This window comes from Bombina bombina, chromosome 3 (genome assembly GCF_027579735.1).
Source record: "Bombina bombina isolate aBomBom1 chromosome 3, aBomBom1.pri, whole genome shotgun sequence".
Classification (NCBI taxonomy): Eukaryota; Metazoa; Chordata; class Amphibia; order Anura; family Bombinatoridae; genus Bombina; species Bombina bombina.
Window position 1 is genome coordinate 703,707,008 of NC_069501.1, and position 27,136 is coordinate 703,734,143.

Sequence of the window (27,136 nt, forward strand, 5' to 3'; positions counted from 1 at the left end):
AGCAGAAGAAAGTTTGCTCCTGTTGCAGCAAACAAACTGTATGATGCTCATGCTCACCTCTGGGTGCCACATGATTCGTTGCAGCTCTGCTCAGGGTATCACTGATATACATTTCACATCCTGGCTTCTAGACAACATTGTGGTTGTAATGCTGCAATGTAAGCATCATGCTCTGCAAACGCTTGGGAGCACATAAAAGGGGCTTTTTGAATAAGCGGTTTGTGATCAGTTTCAACTCTGATTGTATCCCAGCCATAAAGATAATGATGAAAACGCTGGCAAGCAAACACAATGCTTAAACATTTTCTAAGCAATTTCTTTACGCTGAGTCTCAGCATCACCTGCCTGCAACGATCCAGTAGCGCTGTTAGCTTCTCATCATGGTCATGCTCAGCTTCTTCATCTGTATTACCACAGCCAACTATAAGAATGTCATCGGCTATTGGCTCAATTCCGTGGAGCCCACATAATAGTTTGTGCTGCTTTCGCTGATAGACGTCGTCAGGGTTTTGGCATTAAAGGGACATTATACACTAATTCTTTCTTTGCATAAATGTGTTGTAGATGATCTATTTATATAGCCCATAAAGTGTTTTCTTTTCTAAAATGAATAGTTTTGCTTATTTTTAACTAACATTGCTCTGATTTTAAGACTCCTAACCAAGCCCCAACATTTTATGAGAATACCGTCAGATACCTACTCCAGCTTGCTCCTGTTTGTGTAAAGGGTCTTTTCATATGCAAAAGAAGGGGGATGGGGGGGAGTGTCTACTTTCCCACTTGCAGAGGGCTTTCCAGCTGCCTTTTCAACAGAGCTAAACTGAGAGCTTCTAAGTAAGTTTTTAAACAGTTTTATACTGGATTTTTATATCAGTATCTGTGCATCTTATTCTTTATAGTAGTGTCTATTACATGCAATTATATGAAAATGAGTGTATACTGTCCCTTTAAATAGTGTGACAGTTTCAGGGCCATGTTCAGAAACTTGGGATCAATGCAAATTCTGATCTTCTTAGGCTTCTTAATAACTACCATGTTGCTTATCCAATCCGTAGGCTCTGATACTGAAGTGAGATATCCTTCAGCTTCATACTTATCCAGTTGTGCTTTGACCTGCGGCTTAATGGCTACTGGCACATTGTACTGGTGAAATGCTAGGATCAAGTTTATAATGTACCTCTCCTGGAACAGATACTACTGGGCCATCAAACACATCACTATAGAATAGACACTTAGGCCTCTCGTTATCAAGCCGTCAACCTCAAATACCTGGAATTCCACAGCGTATTTGTGGCGAGGCTGATTCGCCTTAGTTATCAAGCCCTTCACACCGGCAAAAGTAGAATTTTGTGACGTAAGCTTCGATCCGCCGGACTCAGTCCGACACAGATCGATTCTTACATCACTCCAGATGTTCCGCACACAAGTTCGGCACAATCTGACTACTTTTGCTAGTTATCAAAAAACTAGCAGGTACGCTCGGCACTTTTCCGGTTTTCAAACCGCCGCCCTGGAGGTGGCGGGATCCCATAGGAATCAATGGGAGTCTAACCATAGCGAAAGTTCATGTTCGCTGCTGCCCGACATCCCATTGATTCCTATGGGAAATGTCTACACCTAACACCCTAACATGTACCCCGAGTCTAAACACCCCTAATCTGCCCCCCCCCCTGCAACTAAATAAAGTTATTCCCCCTAAACCCTCGCTCCCGGAGCCCACCGCAAGCTACATTATACATATTAACCCCTAATCTGTCCCCCCCTACACCGCCGCAACTAAATAAAGTTATTAACCCCTAAACCGCCACTCCCGGACACCGCCGCAACTCTTATAAATGTATTAACCCCTAAACGGCCGCTCCCAGAGCCCACCGCCACCTACATAATACCTATTAACCCCTACCCAGCCCCCGCTACACCGTCGCCATCTATAATAAATTTATTAACCCCTATCCTGCCCCCCCTATACCACCGCAACTATAATAAAATTATTAACCCCTAAACCTAAGTCTAACCCTAACCCTAACATCCCCCTAACTTAAATATTAATTAAATAAATCTAAATATTATAACTCTTATTAACTAAATTATTCCTATTTAAAACTAAATACTTACCTTTAAAATAAACCCTAATATAGCTACAATATAAATAATAATTAAATTGTATCTATTTTAGTATTTATTTTTATTTTACAGGTAACTTTGTATTTATTTTAACTAGGTACAATAGCTATTAAATAGTTAATAACTATTTAATAGCTACCTAGTTAAAATAATTACAAATCGGAACAGCCAATAGAATGCAAGCTCAATCTGATTGGCTGATTGGATCAGCCAATCGGATTGAACTTCAATCTGATTGGCTGATTGGATAAGCCAATCAGATTTTTCCTACCTTAATTTCCGATTGGCTAATAGAATCCTATCAGCCAATCGGAATTCGAGGGACGACATCTTGGATGACGTCCCTTAAAGGAACCTTCATTCGTCGTCTAGTCGTCGGGAGAAGAGGATGTTCTGAGCCGGAGGTCTTGAAGATGGAGCCGCTCCTCGTCGGATGGATGAAGATAGAAGATGCCGCTTGGATGAAGATGTTTGCCGGTCCGGATGTCCTCTTCTGCCCGGATAGGATGAAGACTTCTGCCGCTCCGGATGTCTTCTTTTGGTCCATCGGTGGTCGGCTGGCTGAAGACGACTCAAGGTAGGGAGATCTTCAGGGGGGTAGTGTTAGGTTTATTTAAGGGGGGTTTGGGTTAGAGTAGGGGTATGTGGGTGGTGGGTTTTAATGTTGGGGGGTTGTATTTTTATTTTACAGGCAAAAGAGCTGTTTTCTTTGGGGCATGCCCCAGAAAAGGCCCTTTTAAGGGCTGGTAAGGTAATAGAGCTGGTAACTTTTTAATGTAGAATAGGGTAGGGAATTTTTTTATTTTGGGGGGATTTGTTATTTTATTAGGGGGCTTAGATTAGGTGTAAGTAGCTTAAAACTGTTGTAATATTTTTGAAATGTTTGTAACTTATATTTTTTATTTTTTGTAACTTAGCTTTTTTTTATTTTTTGTACTTTAGTTAGTTTATTTAATTGTATTTAATTGTAGGTATTTGTAGGTAATTTATTTAATTAATTTAATTATAGTGTAGTGTTAGGTTTAATTGTAACTTAGGTTAGGATTTATTTTGCAGGTAATTTTGTAATTATTTTAACTAGGTAGCTATTAAATAGTTATTAACTATTTAATAGCTATTGTACCTAGTTAAAATAAATACAAAGTTACCTGTAAAATAAAAATAAATCCTAAAATAGCTACAATGTAATTATTAATTATATTGTAGCTATCTTAGGGTTTATTTTAAAGGTAAGTATTTAGTTTTAAATAGGAATAATTAATTTAATAAGAGTTAAATTTATTTAGATGTATTTAATTAATATTTAAGTTAGGGGGGTGTTAGGGTTACACTTAGGTTTAGGGGTTAATAATTTTATTATAGTGGTAGCGGTGTAGGGGGGGCAGGATAGGGGTTAATACATTTATTATAGGTTGCGGCGGTGTAGGGGGGGCAGGATAGGGGTTAATAAATGTATTATAGGTTGCGACGGTGTAGGGGGGGCAGATTATGGGTTAATAAGTTTAATATAGGTGGCGGCGGGGTCCGGGAGCAGTGGTTTAGGGGTTAAACAATTTATTTAGTTGCGGCGGGGTCCGGGATCGTCAGAATAGGGGTTAATAAATTTATTATAGGTGGCGGCGGTATAGGGGGGGCAGGATAGGGGTTAGTAGGTATATTGTAGGTAGCGGTGGGCTCCGGGAGCGGCGGTTTAGGGGTTTATACATTTATAAGAGTTGCTGCAGGGTCTAGGAGCGGCGGTTTAGGGGTTACTAACTTTATTTAGTTGCGGGGGGCTCCGGGGGCGCCGGTATAGGGGGTAGAACAGTATAGTTAGTGTGGGTGCTTAGTGACAGCTTGTCAATAAAGCTGTCAAAAAGCTGAAGAGCAGCGAGATCAGATGAGTGATAACTATCACAGTCCACTGCTCATCGCCCCGTACTTGGTGCGCGGCTTTTTGACAGCTTTTTTGATAACTTCAGGTCCGCGGCGGTGATGTGAGGCGAGCTTAGGCGTGCGTATTGGGCCGGCGAAGGCAGGTAAAGTAGACACGTTGATAACTAGAGGCCTTAGGATTTTACAGCACCAATGCATTCTTTTGAGTAAACCACCTCAGTGCTATGTAAATGTGCATCCTCAGAATCTGTCAGTGGCCTAGTCAGGGATTTTGCAGGCTGATTATTGACATTGTGTAGCTCAGCAGGAATGGTGAACTGCATCAGACCCAGGCACTCACATGTTGAACCAGGCAATAGCGGTTTCTGATTGGCCTCAACAATCTCAAATTCAAGTTTGTGAATACGTTAACGTGTGCTGCATTCTGTTTGAAAAAGTCCATTAGTTCCCCTGAATATAGCTTCAATTTAGTGTTACTTGGCTGAAGAGGTACCCTAGGTGCCAGTTTCATCTTGTCTTTTAAACTCATGACATCACACGTTGCACCTGAGTCCAGCTGACAGGGTTGGCATATATTATTTAGTCTGAGATTTACAAACCATTGTTGGCCCTTAGATTTTACAGCACCAATGCATTATTTTGAGTAAACCACCTCAGTGCTGTGTAAATGTGCATCCTCAGAATCTGACGTTTGCTCAATTGTGTGCAGCTTTCTTGCATCCATTCTACTTAACAGACATACTCCAGCAAATGATTTAGTCTACCACATGCTCTACAGATTTTCCCATAAGCAGGGCACTGTTCTTTCTCTCGTACATGCACACTGCCACAGTACTTGCAGGATGCAGACTTGCTCATAGATGATTTTTGTGCTGAAACTTGTGCTGGTGTTTCTTTAAGCTTAGCTGTTGCTTGGAGGCTGCATTGATACTGTCAGTCTGTTTATCCTGCTCCATAGCTCTCATATGTTTGTCAGTAAGTTCTGCAGTGCAACATATCTCAACTGCTGCTTGTAGGTTTAAATCATGTTCCCTCAATAGGCGGCGGCGTGTGCTTTCACTATTGATACCTAGAACTATTTTGTCACGAATAAGTTAATCTCTCACAGAGCCATACTCACAGCTTGCAGCTTTTTCTCTTAGCCGTGTGACAAAGTTGTCTATTGCTTCACCTTCTTCTTGCTTGAAGCTGCCAAATATATATCTTTCATATATGACATTTTTAGAAGGTCTGAAAAAAACTTCTAATGCAACTAGGATGGCATTCGTGTCCCTCTTTTGGTCCTCTGTGAGGTTCAAATTATGCTTGTAAATATGTTGGCATTCACTGCCCATCACCCTCCTCAGTGTGGCTGCTTGCACTGCTGCAGGCTTCTCATTTAACCCTGTGACTAGGGAGTAATCCTCAAACTCAGCTCTGAAGTTAACCCAGTTACTGCTGCAATCCCCACTCACCCTCATTGCCTCAGGCAGTGGAATGCTGTTAGCAGCTGCCATGATGCTGGTTTTCTTGCTTCCAGTGCTTAGCTTTCAGCACAGGATTGCAATTGCTACAGGAGGCACAATCAGCTCTAAAGTCTCTCACTGCAAGATTGGCAAGTTCTTAGCATCAGATGTATAGACACAGTGCAGATTCAGATCCTTCTGACACCATGTTTCATGTGGTGTAAATGATAACAGTACAAGGCATTAGTATACAGAAGCCATGATATTAGCCGGAGATCAACAGGAACAGGAAAATGCAAAACAGGAAACAAGTGCAATATAAATAAATCATAGAGTTGCATATAAGCTAAACATAACACCCATAACAGTCAGCAATGAACAAATTGAGTAATTAACTGATGGTACAAGCACCTTTAACTCTCTGAGCAAGTGCTGTGTTTAAAATGCTGGTGCACAGTGCATACTTAAATACACTTTTAAAACAGCTATAGCTTTTATTAGAAGCATTTTTGCTAATGCATGTATATTACAAAATTGCTTCTGTTCAATACTGAAATGCACCCATGTGGTTTCCAATTTTGGCTGGAATATCCCTTTAACTAATATCAGAAAGGTTAAAGGAACATTCTAAAGCAATTACGTGCTCTAATGCATTACAGCATTTCATTACTATCACTAGAAAACTATGAGTTAACTTTCTGCAAAGGGATTACAAATAGGTTAAAGGGACAGGGAACTTCAAAATTTTCTTTCATGATTCAGACAGAACATATATAATGTGACTGCTCAGAACCGGTGTTCTAAAATAAGTTGTCTACATAGGAATGTGTCCACCACGTCACTTTCGGTGATGTGTAATCAGCTGATGGAGGGGTGCGTATGCGCAAGAGGCCCAACCTCCTACAAACAGCTGTTTCCAGCCGCTGAATAGTTATGTCTGTAAGAAACTTCCATAATCCCGATGTATACTGTTTCATGAGCAGACCTAAATCAGGAGAAGCATGGTCGCTACATTTTAGGTCCTTTTACATCTTCTATTACATAAAAGTCCCTGCATCAACAAACTTACCTTTTATATTACAACAAGCCTGCTCTAATAAATTACACTTATCTATATATTCTGTTTGTTTTTACTCTCGGTCCCAGTTTTGTCCCAAGAGTCCTCTTTTTCTGTCTCCCCCTCCTCCCATACACAGCGGCCCCGGGGTGATGTTTACACCCTGCCATTCACTGTACTACTCGCTCAGGAAGTGAGGGCTCATTCAGACAGGAGTCCCATTTATGTGCGCTACTATGGAGTTTGATGAGCTGGGTATCCGTGAAGAGTGTGGGATGTTTGACTGCATAGCATCAGACAAGTGTCCCACACAGCTGGATGTGCCCCATGTTATCACAGTTGTTCTAAAATAAGTTACCTTAAACAGCTGCTTGTTGCTGCCACTCCCAGTTTGAGGTCAGTCAGCCTATACCAACGGGTGACTGCTGCCATCTCCTCCACCTACACTAGCGCGTCCTTCATTGTTACCTGTTGCGTAGTTTAAATCAGCTGTTTAAAGGAGGTTAGGCCTCTAGAGCATGCGCAGTGAGCGCCACAAACCTCCAGCAGCTGATTCACGTCACCGGAAGTGACATGGCATACACATTCCTATGCGGTTGACAACTTTTTTTAGAACACCGGCCTGAACACAGCAGCAAACGCTGTTCTGGAGGCGGGCTGTTGGGGTCACTGTGCAAATATAGATATGAGGAAACAGCACACCTCAGTTAAGCAGTCCACAGAGTGAGCTTACCATGCCCATATTATTCAAAAGAAGAGAAAATCCTCCAGCTGATAGTGTAATAAAAATACCTTTATTTCCCAGTGCAGTGTCCCACAAATAAAAGCGACGCTTCTGGCTGACACTCAGCCCTTACTCATGTCACCGAGCACCCAAGCGTCTGTGCGTACTCCTTGTTCAGTGTAAAAGCAGTGAAGGAAAATGCCTTAAAAAGATTAGGCACACATACGAAGTATGGGAAAAGTAAAACCAATCTTTAATTGCAACACGTTTCTCGGCAGATATGTGAAGGCCGTTTCAGCAGGCATAAAAATATGTAACATGTATAGTCCTATTTAAAGGCATTTAAACTCATTACCCGGATGTGATTGATACAATATTAGCCATTTACAAAGCATTACGTGTCATTGTTAACATATAGTTACCCAAAACACGAAAAAAAAAAATACAATGTAGGCTCCTATTAAGCGCCACATTGAAACAATAATGTTAAGAACAAATATATATATAATATAATAAATAATAAATCAATTTAAAGCTGCCAGGTCAACTTGGACATTAAGGCCCATGGGTTGAAGGGTTCTAAGTTTATTTTTCCAAAATGTTTCTCGCTGTCTGAGTTTAATGAATCGATTATAATCTGTGGATGGGGGGATAAAATCTATTGGAAGGAATTTGAACACCTGATGGTTCAGGCCGGTTCCAAGCAGTCACATCGGAGAGAGATATCTGCCTTTGCAGGGAGACTGATGACACAGCATGCTGACTGCTGTTAAAGGTCAGCTGGCCCTGTTTGCACCTACTTAAACACTAGGTGCATGTGCACTTGTGAGTACATTCTTATGCTTTCTGTGAATTTCATTTGATCTGGATGGTTACACTATACGGCGTCCCTTGTATTGTTTTAATTTCTATATTGAAAGGATGTTTACTGTCCCCTTCTGATTCTGACTGATAAGATTTTTCTACAATCTTTTTCTATGCTGGGGGATCTATTGCCTCTTTTCTTTAGCTCAAAATATTTAGAATGTTCATCTCAGAATACGTTTTAGATCATTCACCTCTTTTCTTTTGTGTGACATGTTCCAGTCAAGAGAGTGCAAGAGGAGTATCAACATATCTGAGATCTTTAATGACTGCTCAATCATCCTTTAGCCTCTTCATAGCTGGCTATGTGGTTGTACCAATAAATGGTTTAATTGATCATCAGTTCTAGATGTCTCATCGGTGGAGCAGATGTGAAATACTTCTTATTAATGCAAATATTTAAGCTGTTCTCACTTGTCATCTCAAGCAAAACATGTTTCATTTTACATTTTTCACTTTGAGGCATATTTAAGAAATGTCTTGTGGATCAGGTCCGCAAGACATCGCTGAATGCGGAGAGCAATACACTCTCCGCATTTATCATTGCACCAGCAGCTCACAAGAGCTGCTGGTGCAACACCGCCCCCTGCAGACTTGCGGCCAATGGGCCGCCAGCAAGGAGTGTCAATCAACACGATCATAATCGATCGGGTTGAATTCCGGCAATTCCTGTCCGCCTTATCAGAGCAGGCGGACAGGGTTATGGAGCAGCGGTCTCCGTATTCAGCATTGCACCAGCAGCTCACAAAAGCTACTGGTGCAATGCCGCCCCCTGCAGACTCGCGGCCAATCGGCCGCCAGCAGGGGGGTGTCAATCAACCCGATCATAATCGATCGGGTTGAATTCCGGCAATTCCTGTCCGCCTTATCAGAGCAGGCGGACAGGGTTATGGAGCAGCGGTCTCTGTGATCGCTGCTTCATAACTGCTGTTTCTGGCGAGTCTGAAGACTCGCCAGAAACACGGCCCTTCAAGCTCCATTCGGAGCTTGATAAATGGGCCTCTATATGTCTATATATTTATACATATGTATTTATGTGTTTATATGTGTATATATTTATATATATATTTATTTATTTCTGTGAATACATATATGCATATATTAATACATAAATACATATGTACACACATACAGTATATACACATACATATTTAGACATGTATATGTATCTTTCTCTATGTTAAAGCCCTTTGCCTGCCTTTTTTTTCCTCTAACACCTGAGACCTCATATATTTGAGCCCTTATCATTTTTTTGTGCAATATTTACTTTTAATAATTTTGATTTGAAAGTGTTATGAGTGTAACAGTACTTATTCATGTGTGTTTGATGTGTTTTGTGACACTTTTTTGTTTTGCGAAACAGTTAACCACAGCTCTGAGAATGCGCCATCCTGACGCTCATTACCTTCAATTGCATTTAAGCGATCATGTTTATTTTCAACTTGTAATACAAGTGCAAACACCCGAGATAAACCCCCTTTCGCTCGTGCGTAACTGTCAGCGCACCACTCGTAATCTGGCCATAAATGTTTTTAAGCTAAAAATAGAACACTGCCTTTAAAGACTGTTCATAGTTTTTGCTATTGATAAGCACAATTTGTGTGGTGGCTGATAAAAAAATTTTTAGAATCTTGCTGGAATGATTATTTGCACACAAAAAAAAAGTAATTTAAGAGTATTTATTTAATTTTTGGTAACATTTATAAACTCTCAAAACAAACGTTGATGCTGGTCTATAACACCTCACACAATTCATTATTGCAATATTTACTAAATAAAAAAGCTCTGCATCATACTTCAATGTCTTTTCATAAATCAAATGTGAATCTTTTTATGGCGACTGAGAACTACAAAGATCTTAGTTTGAAATTCATATAAGTTAAGCAATGTCAACCACATAACTAAAAGGAGAGACGCTTGATTGAGGGCTATGTGAGGAAAATATTGATAATGGGTATAGAAATTATGAGCTAGATTATATAGTATAAACTCTTCTATACCTTTTTAAATATATATATATATATATATAATATATACGTTGAGGGCACTCACAGGGCTTAAAATACACACAATTTTATTTAGTAATCCAAAACAATCTTCTTTACCAAAAGTGGTCTCTGTGGAGCCTTTTTCAAGACATTACATCCAATACAGGTCTGTCATAGTATTATGGATATATCTTGATGTGTTAGCAGTCAGGAGTCATTAAAATAAAAATAAGTTCTTTAACTGAAGACTAGAATGCTTTGGCACACACTATGTAATTCACTTTGCCAATTGAACAGATCAAAACTTGAACAGGTATTAATGCCCTGAAATTGGCATGCAACCCAACGTATATGTATCAAGGAAATGAGGAGACGTCAAATGACTGGCATATTTATCCAGCTGCTTTCTATGCTAAATGAATACTTGGGATATCGGAAGAATTCTGATTACATTGGATGCAGGCTTGTAGCACAATGTTATATATAAAAAATGTATGCACTTATTTACTAAGGCATTAGTTACAATCTAATAGCGAAAATGCTTTTTGCTTTCTGACTAAATTGGGAGGCACGTTTCTCAAGGAATTACAATGCTATATCATATTGTTTGTTTAAAAAAACGCTGCCGAAAAAGAGTTTTCAACAGAAAAGCTCCCAATAAGGACTTTTCATGTGTAGTACCTCTTTTTAAAATATAAACTGGGATGTCTCTCAAAACTGACACATACAAAAGCCCACTCACACCTCTTAAAGGGACATGAAACCCAAATGTTTTCCTTCATGATTTTGAAAGAGCATGCAATTTTAAAGGGACACTAAACCCAATTTTCTTCTTTTGTGAATCAGATAGAGCATGACATTTTAAGAAACTTTCTAATTTACTCCTATTATCAAATTTTCTTCATTCTCTTGGTATCTTTATTTGAAATGCAAGAATGTAAGTTTAGATGCCGGCCCATTTTTGGTGAACAACCTGGGTTGTTCTTACTGATTGGTAGATAAATTTATCCACCAATAAAAATGTGCTGTCCAGAGTCCTGAACCAACAAAAAGCATAGATGCCTTCTTTTTCAAATAAAGATAGCAAGAGAACGAAGAAAAATTGATAATAGGAGTAAATTAGAAAATTGCATGCTCTATCTGAATCACGAAAGAAAAAATGTGGGTTTAGTGTCCCTTTAAACAACTTTCTAATTTACTTCTATTATCTAATTTGCTTATTCTCCTGATATCCTTTGCTGAAAATCATATCTAGATATCAGTAGCTGCTGATTGGTGGCTGCACGTAGATGCCTCATGTGATTGGCTATCCCATGTGCATTGCTATTTTGTAAAAAAAAAATATCTAAAAAAATTAAGTGAATTAGATAATATAAGTAAGTTGGAATGATGTTTAAAATTGTAAATTCTATCTGAATCTAGAAAGAAAAAAAATGGGTTTAATGTCCCTTTAAGGTTACTCTATTCATGTAAACCCTTTCACCTAGATTTAGAGTTTTGTCTGTAAAAAGCCGCGTAGCTAACGCTGCTTTTTTTGCCAACGCACCCTTCCAACAACGCTGGTATTTAGAGTTGTCTGAGGGGCTGCGTTAGGCTCAAAAAAGGGTGCGTTGAGCCTAACTTAGCTCCACTTCAACCCTCAATACCAGCGTTGCTTATGGTAACGGTAAGCTGGAAAAACGTGCTCGTGCACAATATCCCCATAGGAAACAATGGGGCAGTTTTGGCTGAAAAAAAACCTAACACCTGCAAAAAAGCAGCGTTCAGCTCCTAACGCAGCCCCATTGTTTCCTATGGGGAAACACTTTCTAAGTCTACACCTAACACCCTAACATGAACCCCGAGCCTAAACACCTCTAACCTTACACTTATTAACCCCTAATCTGCCGCCCCCGCTGACCCCTGTATATTATTATTAACCCCTAATCTTCCGCTCTGGACACCGCCGCAACCTACATTATCCCTATGAACCCCTAATCTGCTGCCACTAACACCGTCGACCCCTATATTATATTTATTAACCCCTAATCTGCCCCCCCCAAAGTCGCCGCTACCTTACCTACATTTATTAACCCCTAATCTGCCGACCGGACCTCGCCGCCACTATAATAAATGTATTAACCCCTAAACCGCCACACTCCCGCCTCTCAAACACTATAATAAATTGTATTAACCCCTAATCTGCCCTCCCTAACATCGCCGCCACCTACCTACAATTATTAAACCCTAATCTCCCGCCCGCACCATCGCCGCTACTATAATAAAGTTATTAACCCCTAAACATAACTCTAACCCTAACCCTAACACCCCCCTAACATAAATATAATTTATATTAAACAAAATAATATTCCTAAAATTAACTAAATTATTCCTATTTAAAACTAAGTACTTACCTATAAAATAAACCCTAATATAGCTACAATATCATTAATAATTACATAGTAGCTATTTTAGGATTTATATTTATTTTACAGGCAACTTTGTATTTATTTTAACTAGGTACAATAGCTATTAAATAGTTAATAACTATTTAATAGCTACCTAGTTAAAATAAATACAAAATGACATGTAAAATAAATCCTAACCTAGTTACAATTAAACCTAACACTACACTATCAATAAATTAATGAAATAAATTACCTACAATTACCTAAAATAAAATACAATAAAATAAACTATTCTATAATACAAAAACAAACAAACACTAAATTACAAAAAATAAAAAAGAATTACAAGCAGTTTAAACTAATTACACCTAATCTAAGCCCCCTAATAAAATTAAAAAAAAACCCCAAAATAAAAAATTCCCTACCCTATTCCAAAATACAAAAGTAATCAGCTCTTTTACCAGCCCTTAAAAGGGCTTTTTGCGGGGCCTTGCCCCAAAGTAATCAGCTCTTTTGCCTGAAAATAAAAATACAATACCCCCCACAACATTACAACCCACCACCCAGATACCCCTACTCTAACCCACCCAAACCCCCCTTAAAAAAACCTAACACTAACCCCCTGAAGATCTCCCTACCTTGAGTCGTCTTCACCCAGCCGAGCCGAATTCTTCATCCAAGCGGAGCAAGAAGATGTCTTCCATCCGGTAGAAGTCTTGATCCAAGCAGCAAAGAAGAGGTCCTCCATCCGGACGATGTCTTCTTCCAAGCGGCATCTTCTATCTTCTTTCTTCCGGATCCATCTTCATCCCGCCGACGCGGAAAACATCCTTCTTCCCCGACGGACTAACGACGAATGAAGGTTCCTTTAAGGGACGTCATCCAGGATGGCGTCCCTTCAATTCCGATTGGCTGATAGAATTCTATCAGCCAATCAGAATTAAGGTAGAAAAAATCTGATTGGCTGATTCAATCAGCCAATCAGATTGAAGTTCAATCCGATTGGCTGATCCAATCAGCCAATCGTATTGAACTCGCATTCTATTGGCTGATCGGAACAGCCAGTAGAATGCAAGTTCAATATGATTGGCTGATTGGATCAGCCAATCGGATTGAACTTCAATCTGATTGGCTAATTGCATCAGCCAATCAGATTTTTTCTACCTTAATTCCGATTGGCTGATAGAATTCTATCAGCCAATTGGAATTGAAGGGACGCCATGTTGGATGACATCCTTTAAAGGAACCTTCATTCATCGTTTGTCAGGTTCAGTGGAGAATTTTGTTTAAATTCTTATCTGTAGGGAGAAAGAAAGATCATAAGGACCTCAACTGCAGACTTTGTGTGTTGGTAGATGAATCTATATTACTGCGTTAGGTTATGTGAGGACAAATAACAGCCAGTAACTTTAGAAACAACTAGCTAATAATATGCAGAACTGTTGCTGGGACATTAAAGCAGTTGGCTCTACCCAGAACAGATCAGCAGTTCCTATGCAGCAAATGCGGAGGGTGCCTAAAATGTAGTTACAGATCGTATGTGTTAATTTTGGTTTATAATCCTGTTCTAGCAGCTTAGAAGGAGGAAGAGTCACATACGTTATTTGAGCTCAGTGTGCAGAGATAATATGGCAAATGCTAACAAGTTAATAGCGGTTCAGAAACAGAGACAGGATTTGGAGCGCAAGTCGTTAGTATTGAGTAAGTCTGAACTGAGAGTACTTACAAGCGTGACTTGCAGCCAGATGGTCTTTCTGTGGGTGCCAGAAATCCCTGCTTCAGAGGGAGAGGAGTTTAAGTGCAGAAGACAGGGGAAACTCCTGGTAGGATCCGTGAGCTTGGTCCGGTGTGAGCACAGCGTGTCCGTTGGCGGGTGACGTCACTGCAGCTGGGTTGCGCTGAGTAGAGGAGCTGTTACTTGCAGCGTGGTTCAGGGAGGTGTGTCAAGGAAACACACGAGAGCTGAACTGAGGTAGTAACAAAATAACCAAGGGATGTAACGGAAGTCCTGTGGAACTTTTATGTGAGTCTGAACTGGGAGGAGTGCTTATGATTAAAGGAAATGTTAGGCATAGGGTTAACAAGGAAACTTAGATTCAATAGGAAACATGACATCGTTAGTCCGTAGGTAGAAGAGGATGGCTCCGCGTCGGCTCCTTTGAAGATGGCTCCGCTCCGGATGGATGAAGATTGAAGACGCCGCCTGGATAAAGACTTCTACCGGATGGAGGACCTCTTCTTGCCCCGCTTGGATGAAGACTTCTACCGGATGATGGACCTCCTCTGCGCACCTTGGATGAAGAATTCGGCTCGGCTGAGTGAAGACGACTCAAGGTAGGGAGATCTTCAAGGGGTTAGCAATAGGTTTTTTAAGGGGGGTTTGGGTGGGTTAGAGTAGGGGTATGTGGGTGGTGGGTTGTAATGTTGGGGGGTTATTGTATTTTTATTTTCATGCAAAAGAGCTGATTACTTTGGGGCAAGGCCCCGCAAAAAGCCCTTTTAAGGGCTGGTAAAAGAGCTGATTACTTTTGTATTTTAGAATAGGTTAGGGAATTTTTTATTTTGGGGGTGCTTTTTAATTTTATTAGGGGGCTTAGATTAGGTGTAATTAGTTGAAACTGCTTGTAATTCTTTTTTTTTGTAATTTAGTGGGGGTTTTTTGTATTATAGAATAGTTTATTTTATTGTATTTTATTTTATGTAATTGAAGGTAATTTATTTAATTTATTTATTTAATTATAGTGTAGTGTTAGGTTTAATTGTAACTTAGGTTAGGGTTTATTTTACAGGTAATTTTGTACTTATTTTAACTAGGTAGCTATTAAATAGTTATTAACTATTTAATAGCTATTGTACCTAGTTAAAATAAATACAAAGTTGCCTGTAAAATATATATAAATCCTAAAATAGCTACAATGTAACTATTAGTTATATTGTAGCTATATTAGGGTTTATTTTATAGGTAAGTATTTAATTTTAAATAGGAATAATTTAGTTAATTTTAGGAATATTATTTTGTTTAATTTAAATTATATTTATGTTAGGGGGGTGTTAGGGTTAGAGTTAGGTTTAGGGATTAATAAATGTATTATAGTAGCGGCGACGGTGCGGGTTGGAGATTAGGGGTTAATAATTGTAGGTAGGTGGCGGCGATGTTAGGGAGGGCAGATTAGGGGGTTAATACAATTTATTATAGTGTTTGTGAGGCGGGAGTGCGGCGGTTTAGAGGTTAATACATTTATTATAGTGGTGGCGAGGTCAGGTCGGCAGATTAGGGGTTAATAAGTGTAGTTAGGTAGCGGCGACGTTGGGGGGGCAGATTAGGGGTTAATAAATATAATATAGGGGTTGGCGATGTTAGGGGCAGCAGATTAGGGGTTCATAGGGATAATGTAGGTGGCGGCGGTGTCCGGTCGGCAGATTAGGGGTTAAAAAAATTTATTACAGTGGTGGCAATGTGGGAAAGCCTCGGTTTAGGGGTACATAGGTAGTTTATGGATGTTAGTGTACTTTAGAGCACAGTAGTTAAGAGCTTTATATTCCGGCGTTAGCCCATAAAGCTCTTAACTACTGACTTTTTTTTGCGGTTGGAGTCTTGTCGGTAGAGGCTCTACCGCTCACTTCTCCCAAGACTCCAAATACCAGCGTTAGGCAGATCCCATTGAAAAGATAGGATACGCAATTGGCGTAAGGGGATCTGCGGTAGCCTGGAATCGCGGTAGGGAAGTGAGCGGTAGACCTGTACCTGCCTGACTCTAAATACCAGCGGGCGGCCAAAAGCAGCGTTAGGAGCCCTTAACACTGCTTTTGACGGCTAACGCAGAACTCTAAATCTAGGTGTTTGTTAATTCTGCAAGGAAATTATTTTGTGACATTAACCCATTGTCATCACAATACATCCTCAACACTCAGGACTAGATTACAAGTGGAGCGCTATATATCGATTTCATGAAAGCGATATTAGCGCTCCACTTTGTAATACCAGAGCACGGTGCTGGAATTACAAGTTAGCCGCAAACGCAAATGCAAGTTCACATTCGAATTGCTAGGAAGCATTGTGCTCACGAGATCGCGCTTCTATAAGCTCCTTCAGAACTTCAGTGCCAGCAAAGGGGGTAGCGCAGCAATGGCAGCAAATATAAATATATATGTGTATGCTGATATACATATATATTTATACACATATTAACACATAAATATATATGTATATAAGGATATATATATATATATATATATATATATATTTACTGGGAACACACAGTTCCCATTTTCATTGCCGTTTTTTTTCTTGCCAACTTTAACCCCAAAATACTGCCTTGTGCAGTTATTTTATTAAAAAATAAAGATGCTGCTATCTTTCTTTATTTTTTTAATAAAATACACTACACTGTATTTTGGGGGCATTTGTGGCACATTTATAAAATTAACCAGAGATCGGATCATATTTCTCTATGTGAAGAACATTGGAATGTGAAATAGTTACAGTAAATACCTAGTTAAACATTTTATTAAATATGAATATTGCATAAATACAATTATATATGTTTTTTATCTACTTGACTGCAAAGAACTCTAATGCACTTCTATATATACAGTATCTATTTATGTGTTCATATGTATCTACAGGTATGTGTTTAAATGTGTTTATATGTCTGAAAATACATATATACACATATAAATACATGAAATACATCTGTACACACATATAAACATATATATGCTTACATATCCATATTTAGACATAGTATATGTATGTATCTATGTTAAAGCCCTTTGCAGCCTTTTTTTGAGACCTCATATATTTGAGCACTGATAACTTTTTTATGCAACTGTTCTTTAAAATTATTTTTATTAGTGTTATCATGAGTATAACTGTACTTTTAAATGTATTTTAGAGGTGTTTTGTGACACTTTTTATTTGAGCTTAACAGTTAACCAGATCTTGCGTGTTAATTTCAATTGCGCTCAATCAATTGCATTTACTTTCAACCTGTAATACACAAGCTACTTCTGGCACAGGCAAACAGTTAGTGCGCCACTCGTAATCTTAACGGTTACGAGATGGATGAAGCACAATTGATTATAATGGAGCTGATCTTGCAAATCGCGTATGTGATAAGGGGCGAGTACAAATCATTCTGAATTACGCTATTTTTGAGTTGTGATGTTGTAGCAAGATTTTTCAGTCAGATATTAGTTTCAGGAATGGGTTTAATTTAATCTACAACATTGTTATCTAAAGTGAGTAATTGGAGGTGCTTTTCAACCTTGAGTCCATCACTTGGAAATACTTATCTATAGTATAAACTGGAGAACAGATTTCAAGTAATGTGTTGTACTGTATTCGAGAGTCTGAAGTGGCAGCTCTAATATTTACATATTTTAAATATACATTTTGACCACACACTTCTCATAGTTAGATAATAAGTGCAATAATGAATGACATTTGTGCCTTCTCTTCAGGGTAATGTCTATGTCCAAATTTGGTTATTTTATGTGTGCAAATTATCTTATAACCATGAATATGTAGAAATTACATTTTCCATTCCAAATGACTTAATTTAGCAGCATGTTAAGAGTCGTATGTACTTATTAGCATGTCTTTCTTCTTTTTGCTTTTAATTTTTAATCTTTATTGTGATTATATAAATGTTTTCTCATCAACCGCTAATTTTATAAGTTATTGCTTTTGGCAGACATGCAGCGGTTATCCTAACTGTATTTTCCATTACATCAGGAGCTAGGAACATTGCCAGTATTGATTGCATAGATCATTGCATACACAATTGCTGGCCAAAATCAAGATTCCAAGATAAACTCAAAAAAGGGAGGCTATAGTACTTTTACTCAGAATAACCCCCCAGAAGACAGCCATCAGTGTACAGATAACATAACTTAGCTATGAGCCTTGTATACACAGTGGCATAATCCATAATGACTTCAGTGTTGAAATAAGTGGTGGGAAAATATATTAGATGACATTTCCAATGGGGAGTTGGAAGATTTGTTGCTGTAAAATGTAGTAAAAATAGCACTATTTGATCTGTATCATCTGTTATGCAAATTGTAATGTAATATATAAAGATTGCTAACATTAGAAAGTTGAGAGTAAGAAAAAGTGTGTAAAGTGCAGTTTAAAAGGACATTCCCGTCAAAACTGAAATGCACTTACATGAATTACATCTTTCTATAGAAACATATCTGCAATATACACGTATTGGCAAAAATGCTTCTGTAAAAGTTATCTCTGTTTTAGTCTTAACATTCTTCTCTGTACGTGCATGTAGCACAGCTAAATATTCTTAGCGCACTAACATTTTAAATACTGTAGCTGATCAAAGTGCTAGTGGGGCTTGTGTCATGTCAGCAATTAACAAATTGAGTCATTACCAGATGGTAAAAGCACGTTAGGTTGTCTGACCAAGTGCTATGTTTAAAATTCTGGTGCACAGTGCATATTTGAATACACTTTTGGAACAGCTATAGCTTTTATAAAATGCATTTTTGCTAATAAATTACAAAAATGCTTCTATTCAAAACTGAAATGCATCCATGTGGATTTCAGACTTGGCTGGAATGTCCCTTTAAAGAAAATGCTCATACTATGAAGCTTACTATCCACATAATGTGAAAAGTGACTGGCGTTAAGACATAAAACATTGCACAAGTTGTATTAAAAATAAACTTTTTACAGAGTTTAGTTGCATTTCTTAGTATGATTGTTCCATATGCACTTTACTATGTCTGATGTACGTACATTAGGTAGTACATTAGGTACGTACATCCCCCACTGTTAGGTAAGAACAGTGGGGGAAAGACAGTAACAAGCAACCTATTTTGATTGAATTATTTTTGGTTTCTTTTGCACATAATATATTGTTTTCACAAGTGGTATACATAAATTCAGTCTACTGTACTATATACTGTTAAAATACTGTGTATTTATTTAACATTCTGTTTTTTGTTTTGTTTTTTTAATGCAATTAAAGTATTTTAGTAGTGCATGAGTCAGTTTTTGGAACGGTTTCATTGGTGAGCCAGATAATTTATAACCACTACATGTAAATTGGTTTAAAGGATCATTAAACTCGACATTTCAACAACACATAAAATGTTTCAGCATTGAAAAAGAAACACTATTGCAATATGTACATTCATTATTTATTTTGCTGTAAAATGCAGCCGAAAATTGTACACTTTCTCCAAGGGGGGGCTTTACTTTTAGCTAATTTATCTGTGAGGTTTTGTTTACTCCCCCTCTTATCTCACATTCACTGGACTGTACTCAATTGCTTTTTTAAGGTGAATTATTAGTTTTGCATCAACAATCATGATAGGAAAATTATTTTTTGCAGTGAGCATTATAGGTAGTGTAGGTGTTAATATTATTGTGTATATATAAATACAGGAACAAATCCCAAATTCCAGAATTCCAAAATCCAAACTTATTCTGAAATCCAAACTCCTTAATTGATATTTCTTAAAAATAAAATTTTCTGGGGGTGCGTGTCCGTTCAGCGTTCTGGACAGGATGCATTTTCGGAAAGCTCTGATGGAATCTACAATAATCCGTTGATTATTGCACTCTAACAGAAAAAATAACAACACAGCATATGAAGGCACCACGGTATTATTAACTGTGGCCCGATCTCAACTCTTAATTACCTGTTTGCCTGAAACTGGGGACCCAGATCGGTTCACCACTAGGCATCCCCCCCGGGAAGAACCTGGATATCAGTGCAGTCAGCATAACCTGGCATACTGAATTTCTTCAATCTGTCAACTTTAGCTGGACACTGAGCTGATTTACCAACTTGCTTTAAATTGGCTCTGCAGCATGGAAAATGACTGATGGAGTATCTGATGGGAAACATGGCGGAAGAGAGCAGTCTGATACTATACGAGGAGTTCTTCGCAAAATTCGACAACATCATGCTAAAGCTAATAGAGAAAGCACTGTATGATTACCTGCTACAGTGGTTACATGTTGAGAGGGAGATCCACACTGTAGCATCTGATCATTTGAGCACACCACGAGAGTCGCATGGCCTTGTGCACCCGCAGCTGATCTCCAACATCCATAGCGCATCAAACAGTACAGAGTTGCTGCCAAGCTATCAATTGGTTCCCGCATCACATGCTGCAGTCTGCTTTACGGAATACCAGACCTACACTGCAACAGCTCAGACAACCGAAGCGGATCTGGCAAACCTGGACTTCAAGGGTCCTCTAGAGTACATCAACACACAGAGCGCGACACTGACGGCGAAGGAGAAGACCATAGCAGTATTGCCTTTGAGTAGTACACCTACCGGACTCGGGAGCATGCTGACAAGGAATATAAATCCTCTGCATATCCTTATTACCTACTTGAACCTCATCACAGGATAAGTCAATGACTCAGTTTAATTCATTATGAAGAAGACTTTATCTGTAGTTATGGAGGAGGACATGCATCTAAGACCGGAGTGGGTTAGATAAAAGTGAACATGCCAAGATTATCCTGCCCTGTTGCAGTGTTTTCTTATGTTTACAATTGTTCCCCTGACAGGGTTAATACTATGACACTCTAGGTTATGTCGAGACTATGCTACCCTGTTGTTGAGTTTTCTTCCTTAACATGTTTGCAACTGTTTTATACACAGGGGTAATTTTATAACATACACCCAGGTCCCTTAGGAGAATGCTTCACACAGTAACAATTATATATTGGTGTTATTTATTGTTATGTTATAGTTTATGGTATTATTATAGTTAAATATATATTAGGTTTGAGGTAACTGTATGTGAGCTTGCAGAATCTAGAAATCCATAATGCATCCGCATTATAATAATTTCAAAAAGGGAGGCAGCGTGGCACAGCTTAAACACTAGCGTTTCAGCATATTAAAATTGCCCATTTTGAAATGTTGCTCAGTTTTGAATCCCGCTCCGTGGCCAGCGGCCGAGGCTGCGGGTGGGATAACACACTCGACCACTATACATTAGGCAATAATGGTCACATGTCTTACAAAATAATAATGGCCACATGTCTTATACTGGATGATGTCGGCAAAACGCTGATCTTAATAAAAGACGCTATCAGTACAAGAAGGTTGCCTTTATTCAACATTGAACACAATCATACAGTACACAACCTTTAAATGGCGACCCACTCACATAAGATAACATTCCTGCTCTAATCATTACTCCTTTCTGTGCTGCCTCCCACCCAGACCTCTGTCACTCCACGCAAGGCTTATATAATCTATTTTGAGTAACATAAGGCAGTGCTAACTGCAATGTTAAAGATGCCCCTGTATACTCACAGTAATCACACATAGCTTAGTGTACCCCTCCCATTGTACAATAAAATATGACCATAATAGTCTTGTTTCGTGGCAGTCTCCACGCTGGCAGAGAGGTATTATAGATCAGTGAACCTTCAGTTACAATAATCTACATCCTAATAGTCCAGCTGAAGCTTATTCTATCTTTTCCTTGTTCAAAGACCTCCTTGACCAGATAATATCCACTCTTGTAACAATTTATACCTTCTTGGGTATACAATTTATACCTTTCTATGGCCTAGATTTGGAGTTTGGCGTTAGCCGTGAAAACCAGCGTTAGAGGCTCCTAACGCTGGTTTTAGGCTACCTCCGGTATTTGGAGTCACTCAAAATAGGGTCTAACGCTCACTTTTCAGCCGCGACTTTTCCATACCGCAGATCCCCTTACGTCAATTGCGTATCCTATCTTTTCAATGGGATCTTTCTAACTCCGGTATTTAGAGTCGTGGCTGAAGTGAGCGTTAGAAATCTAACGACAAAACTCCAGCCGCAGGAAAAAAGTCAGTAGTTAAGAGCTTTCTGGGCTAACGCCAGTTTATAAAGCTATTAACTACTGTACTCTAAAGTACACTAACACCCATAAACTACCTATGTACCCCTAAACCGAGGTCCCCCCACATCGCCGACACTCGAATAAATTTTTTTAACCCCTAATCTGCCGACCGCCACCTACGTTATCCTTATGTACCCCTAATCTGCTGCCCCTAACACCGCCGACCCCTGTATTATATTTATTAACCCCTAACCTGCCCCCCACAACGTCGCCTCCACCTACCTACACTTATTAACCCCTAATCTGCCGACCGCAAAGCGCCGCCACCTACGTTTTCCTTATGTACCCCTAATCTGCTGCCCCTAACACCGCCGACCCCTATATTATATTTATTAACCCCTAATCTGCCCCCTCAACGTCGCCTCCACCTGCCTACACTTATTAACCCCTAATCTGTCGAGCGGACCTGAGCGCTACTATAATAAAGTTATTAACCCCTAATCCGCCTCACTAACCCTATAATAAATAGTATTAACCCCTAATCTGCCCTCCCTAACATCGCCAACACCTAACTTCTATTATTAACCCCTAATCTGCAGACTGGAGCTCACCGCTATTCTAATAAATGTATTAACCCCTAAAGCTAAGTCTAACCCTAACACTAACACCCCCCTGATCCAATCAGCCAATCAGATTGAGCTCGCATTCTATTGGCTGATCGGAACAGCCAATAGAATGCAAGCTCAATCTGATTGGCTGATTGGATCAGCCAATCGGATTGAACTTGATTCTGATTGGCTGATTCCATCAGCCAATCAGAATATTCCTACCTTAATTCCGATTGGCTGATAGAATCCTATCAGCCAATCGGAATTCGAGGGACGCCATCTTGGATGACGTCCCTTAAAGGAACCGTCATTCAGCTAGTAGGCGTCGGGAGAAGAGGATGTTCCGCGTCGGATGGAAGATGATGGCTCCCGAAGAAAGAAGATTGAAGATGCCGTTGATAGAAGACTTCATCCGGATCATGGACCTCTTCAGCTCCCGCTTGGATGAAGACTTCATCCGGATCATGGACCTCTTCAGCTCCCGCTTGGATGAAGACTTCAGCCGGATCATGGACCTCTTCAGCCCCCCGCTTGGGCTTGGATCAGGACATCGGAGGAGCTCTTCAGGACGGATCCGTGAACCTGGTATGGTGAAGATAAGGTAGGAAGATCTTCAGGGGCTTAGTGTTAGGTTTATTTAAGGGGGGTTTGGGTTAGATTAGGGGTATGTGGGTGGTGGGTTGTAATGTTGGGGGGGGGTATTGTATGTTTTTTTTTTTACAGGCAAAAGAGCTGAACTTCTTGGGGCATGCCCCGCAAAGGGCCCTGTTCAGGGCTGGTAAGGTAAAAGAGCTTTGAACTTTAGTAATTTAGAATAGTGTAGGGCATTTTTTATTTTGGGGGTCTTTGTTATTTTATTAGGGGGCTTAGAGTAGGTGTAATTAGTTTAAAATTGTTGTAATATTTTTCTTATGTTTGTAAATATTTTTTTATTTTTTGTAACTTAGTTCTTTTTTATTTTTTGTACTTTAGTTAGTTTATTTCATTGTAGTTATTTGTAGGAATTGTATTTAATTTATTTATTGATAGTGTAGTGTTAGGTTTAATTGTAGGTAATTGTAGGTATTTTATTTAATTAATTTAATGATAGTATAGTGTTAGGTTTAATTGTAACTTAGGTTAGGATTTATTTTACAAGTAATTTTGTAATTATTTTAACTAGGTAACTATTAAATAGTTCTTAACTATTTAATAGCTATTGTTCCTGGTTAAAATAAATACAAAGTTACCTGTAAAATAAATATTAATCCTAAAATAGCTATAATATAATTATAATTTATATTGTAGCTATATTAGGATTTATTTTACAGGTAAGTATTTAGCTTTAAATAGGAATAATTTATTTAATAAGAGATAATTAATTTCGTTAGATGTAAATTATATTTAACTTAGGGGGGTATTAGTGTTAGGGTTAGACTTAGCTTTAGGGGTTAATACATTTATTAGAATAGCGGTGAGCTCCAGTCTGCAGATTAGGGGTTAATAATAGAAGTTAGGTGTTGGCGATGTTAGGGAGGGCAGATTAGGGGTTAATACTATTTATTATAGGGTTAGTGAGGCGGATTAGGGGTTAATAACTTTATTATAGTAGCGCTCATGTCCGCTCGGCAGATTAGGGGTTAATAAGTGTAGGTAGGTGGAGGCGACGTTGTGGGGGGCAGATTAGGGGTTAATAAATATAATATAGGGGTCGGCGATGTTAGGGCAGCAGATTAGGGGTACATAGGGATAATGTAAGTAGCGGCGGTTTACGGAGAGGCAGATTAGGGGTTAATAATAATATGCAGGGGTCAGCGATAGCGGGGGCGGTAGATTAGGGGTTAATAAGTGTAAGGTTAGGGGTGTTTAGACTCGGGGTACATGTTAGAGTGTTAGGTGCAGACGTAGGAAGTGTTTCCGCATAGCAAACAATGGGGCTGCGTTAGGAGCTGAACGCGGCTTTTTTGCAGGTGTTAGGTTTTTTTTCAGCTCAAACATCCCCATTGTTTTCTATGGGAGAATCGTGCACGAGCACGTTTTTGAAGCTGGCCCCTTGCGTAAGCAACTCTGGTATCGAGAGTTGAAGCTGCGTTAAAAATGCTCTACGCTCCTTTTTTGGAGCCTAACGCAGCCTTTATGTGGACTCTCAATACCAGAGTTATTTTTATGGTGCGGCCAGAAAAAAGCCGGCGTTAGTTTTTCGGGTCGTTACCGACAAAACTCCAAATCTAGCCGTTTAGGTCCAGAGTGACCCAACATCAGGGGCTAAAAAATGGACTTTCTCACTTCTTATCATATGTTTTTATTACAGGTCTAATTTATATATTCTTTATGTAAAAAAAAATAATAATAAAAAAAAAATTACTATTTTTTATGCATGTAAGTCACAATCTTCTCTGCCTGTGTCTTTGGATTGTTTAGTCTAAAACAATTACCTTTCTGATTACAGTACTATAATGTCTTAAAAGTGTTAAAAATGATATAAATCTATCTTTAGGTTACATGTTAATGTTGTATTACGACATGTAAGTATTACCTACATGACATAAGATATTGTTGTTTACACTTAGGGGCCGATTTATTAAGGCCCAAATTCACCAACTTCCGCTCAAGCCTTTAGGCTTTCCAGAAACAGGAGTTAAGACCGCTGCTCCTTAACTCGTCCGCCACCTCTGAGGAGGTCGGACAGCAATCCGCCCAATCAGATACGATTGGCCACGAATGTGCAGGGGGCGGCATTGCACAAGCATTTCACTAGAAATGCTTGTGCAATGATAAATGCCGTCGGCGTATGATGTGCAGCAGACATGATCTGCTACAGCTGTTTCTTTAAATACCTGTTAAATACATTTTTACTAATTAGCTAAACTGAATCAGTACTAAACAACCTTAAAGGAATAGAAGCAAGCAGGCAGGCTACCCCAGTCACTTAACCTAACTGCATATGTGCAAACAGAATTCATGCTATATCCGTCAGTGAAAAAAATAAAAAAAATAATATGCTCATTTGAAAAAAAAAAAAAACCCTACATTTTTCATTGCAAAAGTCTTTTCAAAATAATGGAACAACTGCAGTTTTTTAGCAGAAAAAGCAGGCAAAATATATGAGTGTGTTTAAAGAGACAGGATGTTTAAGATGTTTATATAAAATGTTTAGTTATGCATAGTAAAACTACTTTGTAATATATTTTCAGCATTTTGTTTGTCCCCTTTTCATGTAAATTAGCTCTGAAGATTGTGGATTTTCTAAAACCCAGGGGCCCGATCCGATATGCATCGTCGCCCGCAAAAGCCGGCGACGCCAAATTTTGCGCTGGTTTGGTATCACATATACGGCGTAACCTAGAAGTTACGCTCGTATATTTCTGCCTTCGCCCGTAGTTTTTTGGGCCATAGGCAGGTATACCAAACCAGCGCAGTTTGGTATCCAATATACAGCGTAAGGACTTACGTGGCGAAAATGGAGAAATCTTACTCCATTTTTACCTCGCCACAAAATGCAGCCATAGTAAGCCTTTCGCTGTCTATTGGAGCCCCGTAACTCCCTAAACTACCTGCTAAATAAAACCTAACACCCAACGCATGCGCAATGTCTATCTACCTGTCAACCGCGATCTGCTAAATAAAACCTAACACCTAACGCATGCGCAATGTCTATCTACCTGTCAACCGCGATCCCCCGCCGCAATCCCTAATAAAGTATTTAACCCCTAAACCGCCACTCCCGTACCCCGCCACCACCTACATTAAATGTATTACCCCCTAATCTGACCCCCCTACACCGTCGCCAGCTACATTACATACCCCCTAAAGTAAGCCCCTACCCCGCCGCCATCTACCTTACCTACTCCCTAAAGTGAGCTCCTACCCCGCCGCCATCTACCTTACCTACCCCCTAAAGTGAGCTCCTACCCCGCCGTGATCTACCTTACCTACCCCCTAAAGTGAGCCCCTTACACCGCCGGCATCTACCTTACCTACCCCCTAAAGTGAGCCTTTTACACCGCTGCCATCTACCTTACCTACCCCTTAAAGTGAGCCCCTTACACCACCGCCATCTACCTTACCTACCCCCTAAAGTGAGCCCCTTACACCGCCGCCATCTATTTTATAAATATTAACCCCTAATTTAATTCCCCTACACCGCCGCCAGCTATATTAACTATATTAACCCTAATTATATTAGGGTTAATATAGTTAATATAGTTATTATATTATATATATTAACTATATTAACCCTAATTATATTAGGGTTAATATCGT